Source organism: Lissotriton helveticus, chromosome 7 (assembly GCF_964261635.1).
Source record: "Lissotriton helveticus chromosome 7, aLisHel1.1, whole genome shotgun sequence".
In the NCBI taxonomy this organism is placed as follows: domain Eukaryota; kingdom Metazoa; phylum Chordata; class Amphibia; order Caudata; family Salamandridae; genus Lissotriton; species Lissotriton helveticus.
The window spans coordinates 1624863536-1624882078 of NC_136068.1; positions in this window are offsets into that span (position 1 = coordinate 1624863536).

Consider the following 18543-nt stretch of genomic DNA (forward strand, 5'->3'; position numbering starts at 1 on the left):
TTAACGATGAATGTATGTGGGTTGAATGACAGGTTGAAAAGACAAAAGGTAGCCCTATTATTGAAAAATACGCAGGCGGAATTTATATGTTTACAAGAGACCCACATAGAAGGTAACAAGCCCATTTTGTTGGAACAACTGGGGTTGCGTGTGTTGGCATATTCAAAACAGGAGGAAAGGTCAGGGGAGTGGCCATTCTAACTAAATTATTTAATATCAGCACTAGGAAGAAACTAGAAGATCCTTGGGGCAGGTGGGCCCTGATAGAGTGCTTGATTGGAGAAGACTGGGTTACACTCGGGTCCATCTATGGGTCAACAGAGGATGACCCTGAAATATTTGAGTTCCTGGATATAGAACTGGCTACTTGGGCACCAAGAGTGATTCTCGCAAGAGACTTCAACATTGATGGGACATCAGGTTTGGGGCTGAACACCAGGGGTCTATACCAAGGAAGGAAAAAGAGGGTGTGTAGAGCAATCTTAAGTATGGCCAGCAACAATGCCCTGATGGAGGTCTGGGGGGAGCTTAAAGTGGGTGAGGACGGTTTTACCTATTATTCTGCCCCCCAGAGGAAGTGTGTCCGTTTGGAATATTTTTTTACCTCCGGGTCACTTTTAAATACCCTTACGATAGTAGGGCTACCCCGTATTCTGTCCAATCATAACCCCCTACTGTTGACAATGATGGGTAGTGGGCTTAAAAGACAGGTTAAATCATGGACATTTGAAAGGGAACGGATATAGAATACATTACACACATGCACGCATGGATAAAGGGTTTCTGGGATATTAACAGGGGGAGCACTAATTCAGGGAACGATTGGGACACTTTCAAAGCCGGGGTGAGCGGTGAAACACTGAGCTTCAGCCTAGCCAAACAGAAAAAGGAGAAAGCTAAGGCAGACCAGGTAAATAGCGACCTGTTCTGTGAATGCAGAGAAGAGACTCGAGCAGGCTATTGCAGAGGGTCGGGAGTTGGAACAAGGTTTAGTGGAAGTCATGGTGGCTAAAGCGGATGCAGAGGAGAGCAGAGCAATAACATCAGCTAAAGTATATAATGCTAAGAGGGAGCAGTGCTATGAATATAGCGAAAGGGTAGGGCGGACACTGGCAGCACGTACGAGACAGAGGATGGCTAAAGGTGAAATTAAAGAGATAAAAGATAGCGGGGGGCAACATGGTTTTGGATAGTGAAGGTATTCTCGAGGTCTTTAGGGAATTTTATAGTAAGCTTTAAAGGAGGAGCAGGATAGGAATGCTGCCGATATTCAGGGGTATCTGCAAGAACTACCAAGCAAGGTCTTACAGGATGCAGATAGGGATTCTCTTGAGGTTTGCTTAGAGGCAGAAGAAATTAAGGAAGCTATGCTCAGCTTGCCATCTGGCAAGGCTGCTGGGCCGGATCTGATACCCGGGGAATTTTACAAAGTGTTCTTTGCATCAATCATTTTAGATCTAGTTAGAACACTCAGGGAGGCACAGGCAGGGCAATCCATACCAGCTAGCTGGGCAGGGGCAGACATTGTTATAATCCTTAAAAAAGGGAATCCTCCCGCAGAGCACGGGTCATACCGCCCGATTACATTGATCAATGCTGACCTAAAAATTTTCTCTAAAGCACTAGCGATCAGACTTGCTAGGGTAATAGTGCAACTAGTAAGTGTTAACCAGCATGGCTTTATTCCACAAAGAGGAACTACACTTCACGTTAGAAAGATGATTATGCTATTCGATGTACAAGGGGTGGAGGGGAAACCAATGGCAGCTATGTTGTTAGACGCCGAAAAGACCTTCGATCGCGTTGCGTGGGAATTTCTGTGGGCAGTGCTAAGGAAAGGGAGAATTGGAGCAGGATTTATAAAATCGATGCAATCACTGTATGCAGGACCAATGGCTTGTGTAAGGGTGAATGCAGGCCGTACCATGCCATTTAGAATTACACGGGGCACACGACAGGGTTGCCCGTGCTCACCCCTGCTCTTTGCAATGTACATAGACCCACTTATTAAGAAATTGGAGCTAAATGATCGAATTAGGCCGTTAGATACTAAAATGGGTCCGATCAAGGTACTAGCATACGCAGATGATATTGCGATTATCACGCCCTCACCTGCAGAGGCTATCAGTATAACAGAGCAGGAGGCGGAGCAGTTTGGGCGTGTGGCGGGGTATGCATTAAACAAAACTAAGACACAAATTATAAAGAACACATATGCAGCATGCACGGATTCACGGGTGGTGGGCGAGGGGGTTTACTTAGGAGTAACTGTCACAGCTGACTTGGGCAATCTGGTGGACTTAAACACTTCTCCTATTATCGCGAACGTGAAGAAGGACACGGATAGGGTACACAACCTGCACATGTCCATAGATGGCAGGGTAAATTTTATTTAAATGAATATTTTGCCAAAATTTCTATATTTATTTAGAACTATCCCTTTATTTTTTAGCCCACTTTTGTTTAGTAGAATAGAGCTTATAATAAACCGGTTTATTTGGTCACAGTGAAAAACAAGAAGGGCAGTAAGATTTATGACATTACCAAGAGAGAGGGGGGGTAGGCACTACCGGATCTGAGACTTTATTACTGGGCAGCAGTGCTACAGCAAATAACGGGTCTAATTGGCGGGGCTGAGTTGGAAGTAGAATTTTACACCGGCTTGTTAGAGATCTTTGGCCTGATCCTAGGGGAGGAGGCACAGAATGTGTTCCTGAGATACACGGAACCGAGCTACTTTAAGAGGACCAGATTTAAGACATTGGAGTCAGCCTACAAGGTGTGGAAGGCGTTTAAAAAGAGTTTTGGATTGGGTAGATATCATGCATATACTAGGTTAGGGAATGACCCTACATTACCCCAAGAGATTTTTGCTGATGCTGTCTTTAAGGAATGGGGACGGTTAGGAGTGAAAAGAATGGGGGATCTGATATGCCCGCTAGGAGTGCGCCAATTCTCAGAGATACAGAGAGAATTTGGGGTCAGTACAAGGACTTTTTTAAGTACTTGCAGACAAGAAGCTTACTGGTTGGAAAGAGAGGGGGGCCTTCAGGATTTGGAGATAACACAATATTACAAGTAATAGAAGGGGGATATGGCTGCACGATTAAAAGGTTCTACGCCGAACTTATAGCACACAGGGGGGATTATTTGGGTAAGTTTGAAGCAAAATGGATGGATATGCTAGGGATTACGGAGGGGATCTTTGAGAAGTCACTGCAGATGGGACAGGAGGTTCTCTGCTCTTCATCACTGCAAGCCCAACACTACAGACCCTGTATAAGCTATCTTACACCCCAGCCAGAATTGCACAGTGGGGGGCACACAAGGGATAACATGTCCGAGATGCGATAGCCCGGAGGGAGACATAGTGCATATGTTTGGCGAATGTCCCAACCTGGTCCCCCTGATAAAAGAAATTGAAGGGTTCCTGGATAGATCGCTGAACTGTAAGTTAATGATGACACCCGAAGTAATATTAATGGGACTGGATGGGACTAGAGTGCAACCACAGATGGAGTACTTTGTGTTTGTAGCTATGGCAGTATAACATCTATGCATAGCTTCCGCATGGCGGGATAAGCTCCCACCCACTATGCAGCAATGGTTGGCCAGGCTTTTGTATATATACAATATGGAAAAAGGGTTATATGCCAGAAAAGGGAAGAAGGGCAGATCCCTTGGTCTTCAGATCTGGAAACTGATAGCAGATTGGAAGAACAGGGTGGCGGGAAATATAGAACTTCCATAGGGTTTCCTTGTGGGTGCGTAATGTAGATTAGGAATATTAACTATGCTGTATCCTTGGGGTATGTACATATATATATGATTTTCCATTGCTGTTTTCTTTTTCTGTCGGTCTGATGGTTGCTCTTGGTTATGCTAGGACAAAATGCTGAAACTAGAGGTATAGAAATGTCCTCGAAATTGGATTGTATTTTTTAGTTTGTCCTGTGAAGGGAGGGGGGGTTTAAGGGGAATAAATGTAGTAAAAACTTTTGAATAATTTTTTTTTTTTAAAAAGGGAAGAAAAATGGTGTCCTGACTCTAGTAGCAAAGAAATCAAACATTGATATGGTGGCAAGCACATCCGATACTAAAGGGAGGGGGATCCCAACAAAATTGTCATAGGACAATACGGTATTTTACATCACTAATATTTATGTCAGAAACAAGGATGACTCAGACTTCTGGGAAGATTTAAGCAAACAAATTGAAACAATCCCAGACACTGCCATGCACATACTAGCGGGCGATTTCAATCTATCCTTGGACCCGACATTAGACAGGGACTAATGATGTCTTTTTTTGCACCAACTATTCTAACAAAGCCCTTATTATTCTCTGCACACGCTTCAACCTGATAGACACTTGGAGGTTACAAAATCCCACAGGAAGGGAATATACTTTCTATTCATCGCCACATAAGTCCTACTCACGTATTGACTACCTATTTATTTCTGGTAATTCCATAGCCAGAATTGAAGAAACCTCGATTGAGCCAATGGTGATCTCAGACCACTCATGCATCAGCTTATGTATATCTGATCCGAAGCCCTTACAAAAGACAACCTCTTTGGAGGCTCAACAATGAAGTCTTAGAAAAAGAGTTCCACTGACAAATCATTGAAAGCGTGATAAAGAATTATGTTATGGTTAACAAAATGGGAGACACATCAGACCTCACACGATGGAAGGCTTTGAAGAGCACTATCAGAGGAGAGATCATAGAAATTAGAACCGCTATGAATAGGGATTTCACGAGCAATCTTTAAAAGCTATCAAAAGAGATTGCTATGTTAGAGGGGAAACATGTAATATCAAGAGATATCTCAGTACTGAATGAAATAGTGATAAAGAAATCTGAATATAATACAATACTCAGTGAAAGAGCAGGGATATGGATAAGTAAACAACAAAGCATCAAACTTTGTGAGTCCAACAAGGCAGAGAAAAGCCTAGCATCATACTTAAAGTTTAAATTGCAGAAGAACATGATTAAGAGCTTAACAGATCAGAAAGGTTTAGCTCGATCTGATCCTGACAAAATTGCAGACATTTTTCAGGATTTTTATAGCACTTCATATAGCAAGAACCAGGATCTGGACAGCACAAAAACACATGACTATCTAAACAAATGCACACTTCGAGCCCTCTCAGATCAAGAAAAAATCAAAATTAATAGCCCAATACCCTCTTCAGAAATTGAAAGCTCAATTAAGACCCTCAAAATTGGGAAGGCTCTGGGGCCCAATGGGTTTAATGCTAAGTTTTACAAATGCTTCTCCTTGGTACTAACTCTCCAACTATTAAACCTATACCATGAATTTAGTAACTCTTGACAAATTAATGGGACATCAGCAGAAGCCATTATAGCAGTAATCCCCAAAGAAGGGAAGAATCCAACACTCCCCAAAAATTATAAGCCAATATCTCTAATTAACTTTATGCAATGATCCTCGCCAAATGCCTTAAACAATGTTTATCCAAACTTATCCATCCCTCACATGTTCGCTTTTTAAAAAACAGACTATCTAGTGACAATACCCGTATTCTAGCTCATGTCCTGAAGAAAGCCAAACTTACTGACTCACCAACAGTTGCTATCACTTTAGATGCCGAAAAGGCTTTTGATAAAGTAGATTGGGCCTACCTGAAAGCAACCCTGGGTAAATTTAACTTGGGTGACAATTTTACACGTATAGTATGGGCACTTTATTTTAATCCTTCGGCGAGGGTACGAGTGGGAGGCTGCCTCTCATCTTCCTTCAAATTAGAACAAGGGACAAGACAGGGCTGCCCTCTTTCCCCCTCCCTATTCTTACTTGCAAATGAACACTTCCTCTATCACCGTAGGAATAATAACCAGATCTCGGGATATGTTTCAACAACTGTATGGTCAAAATAACAGCTTATGCTGACGAAGTATTAGTTGTCTCTGAGGATGCGGAAGTTGCTATCTCGGCTCTCATGTCTTCAATAGAAGAATTTGCAGCAGTTTCCGGGTATAAATTAAATAAGGACAAGACTGAGGTAAAACTTCTGAAAAACCTTGGTGGGAAAGAAATTATTGGCGACTCAGGTCTCCTGTGGCAAACTAGGTGCGTCAAATACCTGGGCTTGGATTTCACGGGAGATCTGATCACCACCCTCAAAACCAATGAGAATGCCGTACACAAGAAAATCTCTTCACTGCTAGATGGTTGGTCACCTAAATTGTTATCCTGGTGGGGAAGAACTGAGACTTTAAAAATGATGATTACTCCTCTTGTTAACTATCTAGCTAGCATCCTGAATAGGATCTATAAACTCTTCAATACGTTCCTTTGGCAAGGGAAGAAGCCCAGAATATCAATGAAAAAACTCAAATTACCCAAAGAAAAAGGTGGTCTGGGCCTCCTGAACTTTAGGAACTATCAAACGGTATATCTTTGTAAACAAGGTTCTAACTGGCTAATCCCTCAGACTGACTGCACCCCAGTCTAGATAGATATAGAAAGGACAATCATCCAAGATAAGCCTCTACCTGCTCTTCTCACCTTGGATATGTCCTATCTACCCCACTCATAATACATTTTGCTTAATACTAGGAGAGCCCTATTACGAATGGAACACTTCTCCACAATAAAAATCAATAAGTCAAATTTAACCTCTTTTTGGCGCAACCTGAGCTTGAAGATTGATGGTGGGATGCTCCATTATGGAACATTGGTCTAAAAATGGCATAAATCTAGTCAAAAACCTTTTTATAGAAAACCTCCCACTACCTTTTTCCGTCTTCCAGGCTCATCATGAGCTAAAACGGTTTGATTTTTATAAATTCCCAAAGCTAAAATCTCTCCTCTCGATGTGCTCCAATAAACCCTCTGATCCGTCGAAAGTCTCCAAGATGGCACAGCTACTAAAGTCAGGACACACCGTCTCTGAAATATATAAGCTTCTTTCCCCTAAGCCCTCCAAATCTCACATGAAATGTGAAGCAAAATGGGAATCTGAACCCAACTCCAGCAATATCCCATTTGATGAGGAGAAAATACACATCACCCCATTCTCGAATAAAATATCTCCAATATTATCGCACACCAAACTCATGGTAATAAATAGAAAAAACTGGACACCAGAGAAAATCTTTAAACTTAATCTCAGTGAGAGTCTGACATGTTGGAACTGTAAATCTCACGTAGGCAACCTCGCGCACATGCTCTTTTATTGCCCTACCTTACAAACATACTGGGACAAGGTTTACTTTCAACATAGCTCCTCCGAAGGGATTTTCCTATATTATACTTTGGACCCTATGAACGCGTATATACATGACCGACACTTGTTAGATATCATGCTCACTTTAGCCTCTAAAGTTATACTAAGTAAATGGAAAAATTCCAAAGAAGTTTCTTTTAGAATGTCGCAAGAATGGCTATATTTTCTTAGAGGAGCAGAAAATGTGGCACTTCATACCTCTAGCTGGCGTAAATCACACAGGAAATCGTGGAAGTCCCTCGATGCTTCATCCTTCTCATATAACCCCCCCATGAAAATCGACCCAACTCCCTAGTTTGTAATGCTTATTGAATGCTACACTTGTGATGACACTCCTGTACTCCATTGTATTCCTGCATCCACATCTGTGAAAAATGTACCTGCTAGACACACTATATAATGTATTGTATCTTTTGTCAATACTCGAGGGGTAACAGTGTTTGTTTGCCCACCTGCATGTCACTGCGGGACCACTGCGGCTACTATGGCTAGGCACTTGGGTAACTTATAGTTTTCCATTTATTTTTATTTACCCTGCATTTTTCATGATTTGTACTTAATATAATTGTCAGTACTTCTCATTATTGCTCTTCTTTTCTTTATTGTATTTCTATTAGTTATTTGTTCATTTCTTAAAACTAAATAAAAATGATTTGAAATTAAATAAAGTAATATCCATGACTCATGCACATATCCTTCTGGTAGCGCTTCGTATCTGCCTACTTGATAGTGTTATAAACAGTATTGGACGTGAAATGTCGAAATTGGCAGAGAAATAAACCGGTAGATTATCCAAACCGTGGAAGGCCTTTCTGCAACAGTAAATGGTAGTTTCTCCAACTTTTCTATGTGCAACATAGTGTATGTTGCCTCTTTTCTTGCCATGTTGGTTTGCTGTTTTGTTAAGGTATGAGGTTAAAAACAGGCTAGTGGTATTGAGGTGTTCCCATGGTACCCGACTAGCATGAAGTGTCTGAAGAGTCCAGCTCAGTAACATAATAGATCTAAGCTTTGACTGCCCTGTTGTAAAGAGGACATGTTGTTCGCCATGATGTCTATTGCAGATGACATTATGTTACTCAGAGAGTATATCCTAGTGGACAGTGTAGTCATACCATTATCAACTACTGCTAGAGCCATTTCTAAATTTGTCCTGTCAATATTGCTCAGTCTCTCAGCAACCTACTGCTGGAAAACTTTCCATACTTCTTTGTATATTGCATACAAGAAGCAAATTTGAGGTGGTTTTCGAGGACCTAATAAAAAGTCCTGTAGTCCCATGTCATCAGATAGAAGTGACAAGTGTTTTTGTTTTACCTAGGACAATGTTGAGGTTTTTAGTACAACTTCCCAACACTGTAAGTTTTTACCACTCCCAATCGTTATGTCTGCGTGTAACGTAGGTCAGGCATGCTGATCTTAAACCCTTTGGGGTCACCCAGGAAACATGCATGACATCCGTTAGTATCCATCAGCCACACTAATCATCCTCCCTGATTGGTCGCTGAAGAATTGTATGAACCATTGATTTGTGAACTTTTGCCAGTTCACAAAGGGTGCAAATGTGAGATAGTTTGGTGTATTTATATCTTTTATCTTAGCCAGGCCAAGACATGATGTCTATTACACAGTTTTGTTCAGGAAATCAGATCATTTGGTATCCAGGAATGGTCTAAATAATGCCTTGTTTCCCCGAACCTGGCAATCTTTAGTTTCCCAAATTGATTTTAAATCAACAGTGTGTCTCTCCAGCAGTCTAACCCTTTGTGGACTGCTGGGAAAGAAATTATGCAGAATATAACAGCTTTGTAACATTGAGCCAATATTTCTGTGATGTGTGAGCCCTTAATAATAAGGCCATGGTTTAGCTGAATTGTGACCAGAGAAATATGCAAACTTTTGTGGAAACATGTGTGAGCCACCCCGTGGTAGTGTAGGGTAGTGTTCCCATTCTGTGTGATTAAATACTGCGCATGGAGTACTTGCCTTATGCAAGATATGATGATCATAATGTTGAAAACAGAACATTTCATCATAATTAGTTGTTCCAGCATACATATCAACAGAGTTAAAAACAGTGGAATACTCTAGGGGGCAGATTTGTAAGGAATTGACATATCTGCATAGATGCATCAGTTTCCTTGCACCAGTGCCAAATGTCTTTGTGCCACCATGGATGTGCAGAAATACTGACACATTTGTTGGCACAAAAGTGACGCATTGCTGGAGTTGCTCATGAAAGTGACGCAACTCCAGTAATGTGCCACGCCAGAAAGGTGAGTCCCATACAAAAAGCCCTGTGTCATTTCTTAAGCCCGGTCTGAGCAGGTGTAGGGATTTTGATGCAGTGAAGGCATAGAGTGACTCAGTGAAATTTGGTACATTTCACTGCATGAGTTCTACATGGCTTTTTGCATGGGAATGCCCACCCTGTTTACATTACACCTGGTGCAGGTATAATGTGGCGCAGGGCTTTACAATGTGACGCATCTCCCTAGATGCGTTACATTGTAAGTTGGCTGCATTGTTTGTGCCACCATTGTGTCAAAAAAGTGACGCAAAGGAGGCATAATATTCTTGTAAATCTGCCTCTAGATCTTCTAGCATTTCTGCACTGTATCTAAGTCCCAATCATCGGAGATAGTACTAGGGGCGATAATGACATTTAAAGAAATGCAGAATACATATAGCATTTGCAAAAATTCAGTTGGACCAAATATATCATACAATACCCTATCCCAAACAATTCCATCAGGAACCAGAACAGCAGAAATCTTTACCAGAGTAAGATATCTTCACACTTTGTGTGATGAAAAATCAAGTTCACCAATTGTACAGCAGAGCGTTCTGGGAGATAGTGTCCATTCAGAAGAAGAAAAAAGACTGCCACAAAACCACAAGGAAAAGTAATTACATTGAGATCCACAGGTATAACCAAGGAGGAACACATTACATTTTCTTTAGCCAATAATAGAATACCTCTGAGAGGTGGCGGTAGCTCAGATGGATTTTAAGAGGAGAAGTTGAAAAGTAGCTGTAGGCTGTTCTATCTATTTGTTGCAGCTCTGCCGGCTGCGTAGAATTCGGAGATTACTCAAGTTGTGGTACATTGTCGAAGACACCATCCATGTTGAAATCTGTGTTTCTGCACAAGTTGTTTGTATAGTAGTTGTTGATGAAGGAAGTAGAAAAGATACTTAATTACTAGGTATCCTCAGCCGGGGAGTAGAAGCTTGATCACTAATCAAAGCTTCAAATGGGACCGCCTATATAGTAGTTAGAGGAGACAGGTAACTACTCAGGATATCACGTAGTCTACTGTGTAGAACGGGTCTCATTGAGTGGTTTGATGAGATCTATTGACACACATTTCTTGTTTTGCAACCCGCAAGTGGCGGTAAAAGTACAGTTCTGTACCTTCAACAGCCAGGACAAGTTCAGATGCTCTGTAAGATGGCCCACATTCTTTCTTGTCCACTATTTACTCCTGGACCAGTGCACCAATCTTGGGGATCCAGCCAGTAGTTACGGATGCTTCTTTCACTTCTACAGTGGTGGTGCGTTTTACTTGGACATTGCTCTGTGCGTCCCAGAAGCTGTTCAGACCCAGTAAAACAGCCAAACATTTATTGATGTCACAGGGTGTTTCTGCCAGCACTGTGCTCGTACTGCTGAGGTCGGGTACCCTCATCTTAACCCCAAACATGATCTCATAAGGAGTTCGACCACCCAGGTATTTTCTAGGCAGATTGTTGAGGGCTCTCTGGATCCCATGTAGATGATGAACCCAACTGAGACCAGAATCTAGAACCCTAGCTGTTATAGACTGTTTGTCTGGGTTCTTACACTTCACTACCAAATTTCCCTCCAGATGGTAGGGGGAGGAGTACCGCACGGTCACACACCATTGTTCCCATGGTGTCTTTGTAAGCCTTAGAGGTGAATGCTGGCTCCTGTTCTGAATTGAATGTGCCAACTGCATATGTCCAGATGAAGTCTTGCAGATCTTTGATAACAATTGGGGCATCAGTTGATTACTGTTGCCAAACCCATAGGAATCGAGAGCACAAATCCACTGCAATCAAGATGTATTTGTGAGCCCCACCTGATTGTAAGGGGTTGCAGTGGTCCATATAAAAACAAGCAAGTGGCTTGTTTGAGAACAATGGATGTGTCTCTGGTGGCCTGGCTACGGTGGGACCCTTCATCTGCTGGAAGATGTTGCACTTAAGGTCAAAGTCCCTAGTCTGTTTATAAAGCCAATGCCACCAATAGTGTTGCTGCAATAGTGAAATTGTATCTGCCACCCCTGCATGTGCAGATGCTAAGCCCTCATGTGCTGCTAGGATTAAACATAGCCTGCGATCTGACTTTGGTATTACTCTATCCCCCACTCTAAGATTATGAGCATATGGTATGTTTTGCGCACTTACCTGGTAGGAGCCCTTTACTGGAAAGCCTTTCGGCAAGTGGGTGTCATCACGTGCAGTGCTGACAGCCGTCATAGTGTCTCCATCTATCCTCATACTGGATGAGTAATTACAGTGACAGCAGCAGTTTGCACTGTTGCTTTTGTGGCTTCATCAGCCATAGAATTCCCTGCAAAGTGTATTCCTAACATTGATGATTCAAGGTGTGAATCCCATGAGTCCTGGGCAAGCATTCTTTCAGCTTAGCCACTTGTCCCCACAGCGCTATGTGCTTTATGGTGCGCCATTTTGGAATTTTTGATCCCATGCTGATTCCAATGGTGTAGATACTCAATGTAAGACAGGACACAATAATATGAATCACACACTATGAGTGTGGGGAATCCGGGATCCGTATTTTCAAGTTGTGGGGCTCATCTCACTGGTATTACATGATAAGGGTATCCATCACCCAACCCCACATGGCTGCAGTATAGCACAGGAGCTAGTGTTAACGCCCACTCCATGGAATATGAATGTTTAACTGATTCTGGACCTAGGTCGGAAAAAGCAGGTAAAATGACTGTTTCTCCCTCTGGGCAATACATCACAAATTCAGGTGTCCAATCCTTTTTGGCCAAAAGAATGCCGATGCCAAATTACAAGTTCTCCCAAAGAGAACATTAATGTATTTTGGTATGTCCCCCTCCACTTGGAGTTGCATCTCATATAATTTATGCGGGACAATTACCCTCGTATTCAGTGTTTCCAACTGGATGTAGTCACTCAACGCTTCTGCAAATCAGACAATCCATCAAGTTCAGCAAAATATCGTGACTTCTGTCATTCTGTTCAGAAGTAGTGTCCTCAATATCTGTGGCATGCTTGACTTTCAGTCTTGCTACCTTCTTCTTTTTGAATTGAGGCTTTGACTGTTTAAGTTTATCTTCCTTTTTAGGTCGAGCGTCAGCACGCATGTGCTGTTTGCAATCGCTATCCCGAGTGTCATCCTGCCTGCTGCTTGCAATACACAGACTCCAGCGTCCCTCATCTTTGCTGCATCCTAATTAGTGCAAACACCCGATGGATCACTTCTGTTTCTTCCTGAGGAGCACCGCTCAACCTAGACAAAGTAGATGCAATCCTTCCAAGTTGTGCACTCACTTTTCAATAAGACACCAAGGGGCATATTACCAAGCAATAGCGATATTTATCGCTATGCATGGTTAGCGGCTATAAGTATATTGCCGCGCTCTGACGATTTTTACCGCTGAGATACCTTGATATTATCAAGGTTTATCTCAAAAGCGGTAAAAATCGGCCGAAATGCATGAATATCGCTGAAAAATCAGCGATATTCATGCATTACCGAGCAAATGCTCCTAGCCATGTTATCCACCTACCATTGGCTAACATGTCTAAGAACTGCTCTGGGCAGGCGTTAGCTTTTGGAGATAGTCGCGCTTAGCGCGATTATTTCCAAAAGTAGGTGATAGGAGATAGCGATGTTAGCGACTGTTTCCAGTCGCTAACATCTTGGCACGCCCACTTTGCATGTCATTAGCGATAAATATCGCTGACATGCAAAGTGGGCCCCAAGATGATCGCTATCTCCTACTTGCTGTCGCTAACTGGTGTTAGCGAAAGCTTGGTAATAGGGCCATAAAATTATCGCCGCTTTAGCGGGAAAAATTCCCGCTAAAGCGTCGATAAGGCCCTTGGTAATATGCCCCCTAGTTTATTTGACATTAATTTATCACACACGCTTAGAGGCACATTCCTGTCACAATGACAACATGGCATACTTCTTTTTCAAAAGTGGAGTATTTAGCAGTCAACTGTCAACAAAATAAATTTATCAAAGCTTCCAGAACAATCAGCATTCTATTGACTCATCAAACTGTATACTTAGTAGGGGTGGGCGGATTTTGCGTAATCGTGTTAAGCAACTCTCTGCAAAAGGGCAAAAAATCTCAGCGAACATGCAGAAATTCTGCGAACACGCGGAATTGCTTGTTTGCGATGCTTTTTTACTGTTCGCAATCGCTGTTTGCGTGCTCGGGGGAAAATATCTTGCGAACACGCATTTTGAGAACGCGAACAAGCAAACATTTTGCGAAGTCGTGGAACACAGAATTTTGGGCAATTTCGCTTTCTATGCAGAACGCGAAATTCCACAAATTCCGTGAGCGGAACAGAATTTACCGCTCAGGCCTAATACTTAGGCGAAACCGAGGCCACAAGAGACATATTCGCTGGACCGTGACAAAGCCAATCAAAATATATTGCAAATTTTCACACAGTCAAATTTGGCCCAGCTCTGCGACTCGGTGGTGTTGTAGTGTGTGAATAGCCAACCATATTACAAGTATTGCAACTTGTGTGTACTTGATGCAAAACGGCGTGCTGCTAGTTAATGTTAATGTTAATGTTATTTTGGAATTTATAAAGCGCAAACTATCGCTCCAAAAGGAGCATCCTGTGTGTACAAGCCTAGAGGCAAAAGCACTGTTTTTAGGTTTCGACTAGGCAGCGCTTGCGTTGTCTCTTTGAGACATGCTATAATGAGGTATATATTTGAAGCTGCATCCACTCTCCGCCCCTATTTCTATTGGCTTTTGTGACTGTCCTTTGTTAATGTTGGGTTTTGATTGGTTAATAGGCTTATTAGTCCCTCCTTAGTACCTCCCTGTCTCTTGTTGTTACCTCCCATTAGGACTGCCCCTCTTACATGTCTCCCTGCACTCTACCTTTCATTAAGAGGTTGGATGCACTATTTACTTAATGCTCATCTTTCCGACCACAACAGAGTGCATAGAAATGGTGCCCTTCTTGTTTGTATTTGCAGCTGCCTTTGCGTAATGGCCACTGCTTGTTATTTAGATATATTTCAGTTAAGTGAAAAGATTATGTGCTATTTCGTGCCTTCGTGTGTGCTTCGGTATCTGATTAGAAAGACTAAGGTGTTTAAAGACGGCTACCAGTTTAACTTCCTGTCACTTGTCGGCTTCCAAGCAGCATCTCACGCGCATTCCTACCCGTACTTCCTGTCGGTAGGGCAAGGAGGCGAAGTGTCGTGCTTGCTGCATGGGAGAGAGAAGTCGGAGACCTAGAAACCCCGCCAGTGAGTTGAGTGTGATACAGAATAGAACTTTTACTAGGTTGCTAATTTTATTAGCGGAGAGATCCTCGCACCTGGGGATAGCAGCAGCGCAAGCCTTCAACGGATGGCAAAGCAGGGTATGGGAGGAGGTACGCACCTAGAAGGAGCCGCGTGTGAAGAGCTGTCTTACCGGAAGACGCCCGAACTGCTGCCATGGAGGCCAAACCAAACCTGCAGTTGGTCTACCAGGCCATGCAGGCGCATTACTATGAGCCCCAAACCCAGCGTAAAGGAGCGCGCCTCCTTTTGGTTGGGGGAGCTACAAAAATCAGTGATTGCTGGGGGTGGGGATGCAGGTTTAAGGCTTTTAGGAAAGGACAAAATGTTGTTCTGTTGAGTTTTAGCAAAAGCACTGTTTTTAGGTCTCGCCTAGGCAGCGCTTGCGTTGTCTCTTTGAGACATGCTGTATTGAGGTAAGAATTTGAAGCTGTCCTTTGTTAATGCTGAGCTTTGATTTGTTAATAGGCTTATTAGTCCCTCCTTTGTACCTTCCTGTCTCCTGTCGTTACCTCCCATTAGTACTGCCCCTCTTACATGTGTCCCGGCACTCTACCTTTCATTAAGAGGTTGGATGCACTATTTACTTAACTCTCGTCTTCCTGACGACGACAGAGCGGATAGAAATGACTCCTGTATGTTGGCAGTGCATTGAGTAAAGAGAGAACCATGTGAAACTAGGCAAGCGATTAGGGTCCATCTTCGGTGTGAAGCTGCACGCGTCGGTGTCTTGGATAGTTTTAGTGGGAGGGTTCGAGAAGTTCGTTAGGACAGGTCCTAAAGAGCTGACTCTAGGGGAAACAAAGTTGAGGTCGCAGGCAAGGCACAAGGACCAGGAGGCAGAGGCTCTTAAGCCAATCAATTTACTTTACTGTAAGATATGGACTTGAATCAGCCAATAAGTTAATGTCAGTCCTGAAGGGGCGGCAGTCACAGGGCAGTGTATGAGGAACGATGCATCTCTAATGAATGGTTTATTTTTCCCCGTTGTTTCTGTTGGTCAAAAAGGCATCTTAAAATGCCATCGAAAATTGTATTGTATTGTATATAATATTTATAGAGCGCAACAAACACCCTACGGGTACCTTGGCGCTAAAGAAGATCCGTGAAGCACAGACCAGCAGGAGCAAGAAAGATGACTAAAGATGAAATGCGGCCTGAGATGAGCATTACTGAAGCCCAACAGGATTAGTTTCTAGGGAACAACCAAGTTTTAATCTTTTTCCTAAACAGGGACAGAGTACTACATTGTCTGATTTCGAGCGGAAGCTCATTCCAGAGTTTCGCAACAGCGAAACTAAAGGATCTTCCTCCCAATCTTGCCCTGTGAAACCTGGATACCCTGGCCAAGTAAGCAGAAGAGGAGCGAAAACTCCGGGTAGGTGCATACCAAGCCTGTTTCCTCTGCAGTGGCCTAGGACCAAGTCCATGCAGCGCCCTGAACCCAATACAGAGAGATTTAAAAAGTATTCTTTGCTGCACAGGGAGCCAATGTAGATCGGCTAGACACAGTGAGGCAGAGGAGCCCCTTGGTCTAGACAGGGCTAGTTTCGCTGCTGAGTTCTGAACACGCTGCAGTCTCTGAATTAGATATTTGGGAGATTCCAGCAATAAGGCGTTACAGTAGTCAAGTCTACTCAATATAACACCTTGAATAATCAAGGCTCTAGCCATAGCTGGAAGCAATGGAAAAATCTTCCTTAGAGCTCTCATAAGGCCGAAACAACACCCCACCGTCTTGTTCATTTGAGTCTCCAGTGACAAGTTGGTATTGAACAGGACACCCAAGTTGCGCACCATCATAGATGGCACCAGAGGAGTGGGAGTATCAAGAGGCCAGAGGTTCTCAGGAAGAGGCCGGGGAACCTTCCCAACTGCGCAGTGCAGAATTTCGGTCTTACCTGAATTAAATTGTAACGAGTTGTCATTTAGCCACTGCGCAGTATTATGCATACATGCATGAAAATCATCAAGAGCGTTAGGTTGGATTCCATCCAGAGAAAGAATGATCTGAGTATCATCGGCATAGTTAACCACCTTCACATTGTGGGCTCGAATGATATTGACAAAAAATGCACATGATCTAGAAATCGCTTAACCTGATTCTTCCTAAAACATGCATGGTTCGAAAATCTTTATGTATTCTCTGTATGACTGATTCAGAAATGCCATATTTATTTTAGCTTACTTTAGAGTAGAGGTAGGGCGCAGCAACAGAGTAACAGACAGTAGTGACTCGGATCTTAGATCCAGTGCACGAGCCGGGCCCTGAAAAATTTGCAATAATAAATCATACAAAAAAACATCAAGTAAAATACGATAGTCTCTTCAAAATTGAAAAAGGTTATAATGTGAAAGCTTTGACATTAATAAGGTGCATAATAATAATAATAGCACTGCACTGAGAGGTACTTATTAAAAATGATAGTTTTGTACGCCTAGTACTCTAAACTCACATATTTGAAAGTGCTTTCATATGAGCTAAGATTTTTGGTGAAATAGAATTTTGCATTAGAGCACACAATTGAATCAGGAAGCTGCGATTTATCCAAATTTTCTGGTTTCATTTGTACAGATCAGCGGAAAATACTTACCTATTTGTCTTTCCCTAAATTAAGGCTTTGTTTTTTACCTCTTAGTTTTTTTTCTGCAGTTTTTAAACACAGAGCAAACTCAACCCGATGACCGACCGCTTTAAATGAGCATCTATTACATTACGCAAGGTCACATGCATTATGAATTGCCTTGAATCGCAGGACTTTTAGCTGAGGTTAGATTCGAACCTGGATCACCAGTTCCACAGTCGGCAACTCTAACTGTAATGCCAGCTCCTGGGAAGAAGGAGGGAGCTGGGCAGCAGCCACGTGAAAGAGCTACTCGTTATGGGCACTAGGTTCCAACAGGACCTCAAGCTGACCCAGAGCCAAGCTTGAGCTTTCAGTGGCTCGCCAACCTCTACTTAAGAGAGTATATAACAACTTAGCAAAATGTGGTAAGAAGCTTAGGCCCAGATGTAGGTAAACTGATTTTACAGATTCTAAAATACCGAATTTTACCGAATCGGTATTTTAGAATCGGTAAATGGTATGTAGATAAAAAATTGGTAAACAATACCGATTCGGTAAAAATCGGTATCGGACAATCGGGAAATACCGATTCTGTATTTACCGAATCTGTATTTACCGAATCTGTATTTACCAATTCTGTATTTACCGATTCGGAATCCTCCATGCATTACTATAGGTCTTTCGCCGCATAGGAATGCATTGGGAATACCGAATCGGTAAATACCGAATCGGTAAATACCGATTCGGTAAATACAGAAACGGAAAGCAAACAAAAGTGCTACCACCCTCCTCCTCCCTCCCAGGAAGTGGCTACACAGGCAGCTGCAACTAATTAGAAGCTCCTGGAAAGGCAGTTGGAGCAGAGTAGAGTCACTGAGCAGCAGAAAGGGTTTGGTGCACTTTTAAAAGAGTAAAATGGCAAGCAGCAAGGAAAAAGAGCGGCCTGGGAGGAAGAGGAAACTGAAATTCAGCAGCATGGAGTTGCAGGTCCTTGTGGAGGAGGTGGTGAAGGTGCACCACAAACTGTTTGGCAGGCAGTCCCTCACTGTGGCAGAATCTGCCAAGAGAAAAATCTGGCTGGAAATTTTGGACAAAGTAAATGCTGTTGGGGTGACCACCAGAGACACAGAGGACCTGAAAAAAAGAT